The following is a 6,399-nucleotide window of genomic DNA, read 5'->3' as shown; positions in this document are numbered from 1 at the left end:
TCTCAACAAAACGGTGTTGCCGAAAGAAAACATAGAAATGTAATGGACACAGGTTTGGCCTTACTTGCACATTCGGGACTTCAAACAAAATATTGGGTTGATGCCTTTCTCACTGCCATATATCTTATCAATCGCCTACCCACTCCCACTTTGTCTAATCAAACACCCTATTTTAAATTGTTTAACCATGCCCCTGACTACAACTTCTTGCGCACCTTTGGATGTGCATGCTTCCCTTTGATGAGACCATACAATCCTCACAAACTCACCTTTAGGAGCAAAAAATGTATTTTTTTGGGTTATAGTTCAAATCACCATGACTATCGATGTCTAGACCCCTCAACAAATAAAGTCTATATCTCTCGTGATGTGGTGTTTAATGAACAAGATTTTCCTACCAAGAATGCGCCATCTCTTCGTCCGTATGCAGAGAACTCTCGCCTTGATGAATCACTTCTTCTACCTATGCCTTCACATCTAGGTATTTCTTTTTTCCCCTGGACCCTCATTCCTCCTCATCTCCAGTGGACACCTCAACCTACTCCCTATTACTATCTTCTTCATCTCCCTCTCCTCACCAACAATTGTCTCCACCTCAATCACCTTCTCCAAATTCCTTGCTTTCCAAATCTGACAATCTTCCCCACCCAAACCCGCCTAAGACTTCTCAACCACCTTTTCCCTCCACCTGAATGGTAACTCGTTCCATGACTGGTGCTTCCTGTCCTAAAAACTTCCCAGGCCATAAGCTCTATTACTCCACATGCCACCCTCTTAAGGCCTTTCATGCCAACTCACTTCCTACCGAACCCATCATCTTTAACCAAGCTTTCAAACTCCCTGAATGGTGAGCAGCTATGGAGGTAGAATTTGGTGCATTGTTAGCTAATGGAACCTGGTCTCTTTGTACTTGACCACCCAACAGAAAAATTATTCGGAATAAATGGGTTTTCCTTCTTAAACAAAAGGCTGATGGTTCAATTGATCACTATAAGGCAAGACTTGTTGCTAAAGGGTTTGATCAAAAGGATGGAGTTGATTACACTGAGACATTTGGCCCTGTTATCAAACCCACCACAATTCGTGTTATCCTTGCACTAGCTATGCATTTTAATTGGTCCATTCGCCAATTGGATGTTGCAAATGCTTTTTTGCATGGCTCTCTTCTTTAAGAAGTATATATGGAACAGCCAAGGGGATTTGTTGATCCTAAACTTCTTCATCATGTCTGTCAGTTGCACAAGGCTTTATATGGGCTTAAGCAAGCCCTTCGTGCATGGTTCACTCATCTTCAACAATCTCTTATCCATTTAGGGTTCCTTGAATCATTGGTTGATGCCTCATTGTTTACCTTTCATCATTCTACTATTCACATTTATGTCCTTATTTATGTTGATGATATATTGGTCACTGGCACTCATACATCACATATGTTGCACTAGATTAAGCATCTTCAATCTGGCTTTCCATTGAAAGACTTGGGTGAGCTATCTTATTTTTTAGGTGTTCATGCAATCCAAGATTCCCATGGTCTCCACTTGTCGCAATCCAAGTACATTTCAGAGCTCCTCCATTGTGCTCGCATGGTTGGCGCTAAACCATCTTCCACCCCCACTGCCTCTGGTTCTAAACTCTAGCGTTTTGATGGTGCACCTTTACCCAATGGCACTAAGTATAGGCAAATTGTTGGTACTTTCCAGTATTACACTCTTACCCATCCTGACATTGCATTCTCAGTAAATCAGTTATGTCAATTTATGCACTCACCTACATCTGATCACTGGACTGCTACTAAACGGGTGTTGCGCTACTTAAAAGGGACCATAGATCATGGCTTGTCTTTCCCCAAAAGCTCACTTAAGCTTCATGCCTTTTGTGACTATGATTGGGCTGGCAATCCCGATGACTAACGATCAACCATTGGATTTGGCATCTTTCTTGGCCCTTGTCTTGTTTCCTAGAGTTCCAAGAAGCAACCTATCATGGCTCGTTCAAGTACAGAATTTGAATATTGAGTCATGGCTATCATCACTGCTGACTTATATTGGATACAAATGCTCCTCAAGGATCTCCATGTCCCTTTGGTCTCACCTCCCACTTTGTGGTGTGACACTGTTAGTGCGTTGGCCCTTGCTTCAAACCCGATTTTTCATGCTAGAACCAAACATATCGAGGTCGATTACCACTTCATTTGTGAAAAAAGTTGTTAGTAAAGATATGGTGATTCGCTTTATTTGGACTGATGATCAAGTTGCTGATATTTTTACAAAGGGTTTATCTACTCCACGCTTCTCAGTGTTACGGTCCAAGCTTCTGGTTACGCCATGTCCCATCAGCTTGCAGGGGGATGTTAAGGAAAGTATTTTCATTCATGACAGTGTTGATCTTGTGGGCAAGATAGCTAGCTCATTTCCTATTATAATCCCAACAGCTACTGCAGAAACTAAGTCAACAAGCACCTCTGTTATGGAAAGCTAAAACAGAGGAAATCAATCAAAGGAGCGTGACCCACGTGCAGATAAACTCCACTAATTTGTCACTGCCTTTCCTGTTCTAATATATTCCTTAATATATGTATATTCCTTGTATATGCATTGTAGTATATATATTCTGGTTGTATCTCATATTTTCAATATAGAGAAATAATTACCTCTTGTACTTTGAGTTTTTACAGTCCGAAGGTAGGGGATTCGAAGCAACAAGATCGGAAGACTAACGAGGTGGATAGTGTGACAATCTTGTGGGCAAGATCGGCGAAGGCTGGCTAGCATGGCCTCGGGGCGAAATCGACGATGGCTAACGAGATTGGCGAAGGCTGGGCAACAATGGCCTTGGGCGAGATTGGCAGTGGCTGGAGATTTCTCTTTGGTGTTTGTGACTGGTGGTCTTCATGGGGGCTGGCTTTCACGATGAAGATGGGTATGGTGGGTTCTTTAAAATGCATAGATGTAACTTATAGCCATTAAGCTTGTGATTTGACTTCTGCAAGAGATGCATATTCTGGGTTTGAAAAAATTTTGATCTTGTTTTGGGTTTGAAAATTTTTTGATCTTGTGTTCTAGGTTTGAATTTTTTTTTGATTTGAGTCATGTTCTAAGAGATGCCATTTTGATCTTGTTTTTTTTTTTTTTTTTTTTTCCTTGTTTTGAGAGGAGAGAGACATAAAATGAGAGTAAAAAGACTTATTTACCCTTCTTTTTAACAGATGTGGGTAACAGAGACTAAACGAAAGTAACCTCAGGTGGGCAAAGTGTAAAGTTTTAAACCACGGGTAGGCAAAGTGAAAATGGACCAAACCTCAGGTGGGTTTTCTGTAATCTATATATATATATAACCGAAACCTTTGAAACTCCCACAATTTTCCACATTAGCACAATATTTAAAAAATTAAAATTAAAATTAAAAACTATTTTCACTCAAAAAAAAAAAAAAACCTAGCTTAACCCGACTCCTCTCTTGCAAACCTTACGCATTCAAATTTCAGATGCTCTTTCTTCCTTTCCTATTCTGCTTTTCCTTCTCCTTCAACGAGTTCAGCCATTCCCTCTTTATTATTTCGATTTTAATACCTTGCCGTCCCTACCTAATATGATTCATTCTCTTAACTATTCCACAATCAGGAAAAAAGAAAAGGAGAGAGAGAGAAGATGACGAATACGTCAATGGCTTCCCTAAGGTCATTCTTTGCAAGGTTTGTGGTTGCTCCTCTGAGGTACGTTACGATCTTTGCTATTTTCTCTGTAAATCTTTCACTCTAATTTTTTATTACTGTTAAATCTATCAATATGTTATGACTCTTCGTTTATTCAATGATCTTCGATGAATTTTCGCCTAAATTTTGCAAATTGTGAACCGAAATTTGGTTGATTAATGCAGTGGTCCACAATTCACATAGATGAGAAAACTTGGCTAATCTTGAAGCGGAGTTTGATATGAAAAGGGTTTTTTTTTTTTTTTTTTTGACAATTTGCTCTCTGTGTTCTGCAAGAAAACAAAGAGGTTAGGATGTAATTGATGTTATCTTGGTTCTTGGATTATATTTTGACTAATTGAAACCAAAATCCTAAACCTTTATCTTTTAGAACTTTGTTTTGTGTGTGTAATGCTGCCAAATCTTTCTTTGTTTTGTATGTGTAACGTTTTTATGTACATATATATAGTTTCCTTGCCATCGTAAAATTCAAAGAATCTGCAACTAAAGCCAACCTTCTCTGAAGAGCAAAATCCGAACCGCAGGTAAGAATTCTGGTTCTCTTTCAATTGAAAACCTACCTACCCTAATATTATTTACTTTTGGTGTTTTGGGTTGCTATGGTTGAATGATTGGCCTTTAGTTCGCCAGCCTTAAAAAGGGTTTTCCAAAAAAAAAATTAATTGTATTTACTTTAGGGGCTATGGTTTCTTCAGCTTTATATCTTATTGTGGTAGAAGTCGAACACTTTAGTGGGTTTTCAAACTTGGGCTTCTTCCCCTAGAGGTGGAAGATTCTTTCTTTAATTTTTGGTTATTGGTTCTGGATTTACATTACTTTGCTATTATTATTATTATTATTATTTTCATACGTAATGTGTGGAATTGGATCATGGGTGAATTATAATTGAATTCATAGATTGATGGGTTTAGATGTAGAGGGTTTAGATAATTCAAATTATTGGACACATTGAATTTTTATGTTCCTATCTATGTTGTGATTTGTTATTTAAAAATATTGTATAGTTTATATCATTAGTTGCCCTTTTTAGTTGGTAGATTTTGGATCAAGCTTAATTGCATAGTGTCCTTTCTTCAAAATTCTAGACCTTTACATAAGAGTCATTGAGACAAAAGATTTTTGAAGATAGGCCAACCTTATCATAGCATCACCCGATGTGCTTTAAAATTGTCTGAGTGAAGTCAAAATAAAAAAAAAATAGCTTGGAAAATTTTTTATGTTTATTTTATGAAAATCCTCTATTTTCGTTTGGATTATTTATTGTTTTTTTTTTCATGCCAATACAACATGATATTTGTTTTGTTTACTACAAGGATTTTTGTAATTATTAGAATATGATGAGTCTTATAACTTGATGTTTTTTTGCTGATTCTTCCCACTGTAGCTGTAATACTGTTCAATATCCCAACCAAAGCACCTAGGTTGTCCACCTATTTCAAACCTTTGTACAGCCCCTTTCAATTTTCAGTTCAAGCCATTGATATCTACACTACTTGCAAGGTCTCTGTCTTTCTCCATGTATATGTGTATGTGTGTAAAGTTTGTCTTTTTTCTCTATTTATATGTGTAAAGTTTGACTCTTTTATGGCTTTTCAATGGGTGATATTTTCATTTTGGTTGGGATTGCTTAGGTGTTTCAAGTTAGAGTGAGTTTTGTAAAGGGTGTGCAAAAGCAAGAGGCATGGTGGGAAAGACAATATGAACTTGCGGCTGAGAATTTTGGGGTAAGAATTTCTTCTAATATTTCTTATTCTTCATCTTCTTCTTTCAATTTTTATTTCTTTAAGTTTTAATTTTGTTTATATAGAATTGTTAGTGTCCACATGTATTTTTGTGTGGTTGTCTTTAGAATAAATATATTATGACTTTGAGAATTTACTTTCGGACTTAAGTGAATTATAAATATTGGGGCCTTGAAGCTTATTTCATCATAATTTACCACAAATTAATTGATATTGTATGACCTATTATCTATATACCTTTAAAAGAAAAGGTTTTTAAAAGAATTTTTTTTTAAATTTTTAAATTTTTTTTTTTGCCTTGTTTGAAGCTTCTCAATGGGTATCACTAAGACTTAGTAAGAAAACCACAAATATGATAAACCATATGTAAATTTACTTTAAAATTTGATTCACGGTTCACACTATTGTTTTCATTACATTCCTATGTGATATTCTATAGACTTTTACATTTATCATTTTCATTATGTTATGATGTTTAGAAATCATTTACTTTTAGGAGTGACCTTCTTGCATCAATTTATAGTGGTAGATGATGAATTTTGATAAATGTCAGGTTTTGTTGAAGGAGCTTATAGGTATTGATATAAATTTCATGTAAAATTGTGAGTGGTGTTAAAGCATTCACTTAAAAGTGATTGTCTATTCAGTAATATTAGAAATAATTCTTGTTGCTGGGTCATGTAATTAATTGGACATGGACAATAAAGAAATCCATTTATGAATGAGGAGGAGGAGGAATACATTTTGCGTACACACATTTTTTAAGGGTTTAATTCATTCAACTGACTACCTACTATTGTAGTTTACTTTTAATTCTTTTTTCTTCAATCCTTTTATGATGGTTGCTGTTGAAAGGTAGAGATAGAGTTATTTTTTGTTTTTGCTTTTTTGTTATTTGTTGGCTTATAAATTCTGTTCAATTCTTTTATGTGTTTCTATATAGTT

The sequence above is a fragment of the Quercus lobata genome, chromosome 8, assembly GCF_001633185.2.
Source record: "Quercus lobata isolate SW786 chromosome 8, ValleyOak3.0 Primary Assembly, whole genome shotgun sequence".
In the NCBI taxonomy this organism is placed as follows: Eukaryota; Viridiplantae; Streptophyta; class Magnoliopsida; order Fagales; family Fagaceae; genus Quercus; species Quercus lobata.
This window is presented reverse-complemented; position numbering follows the sequence as displayed.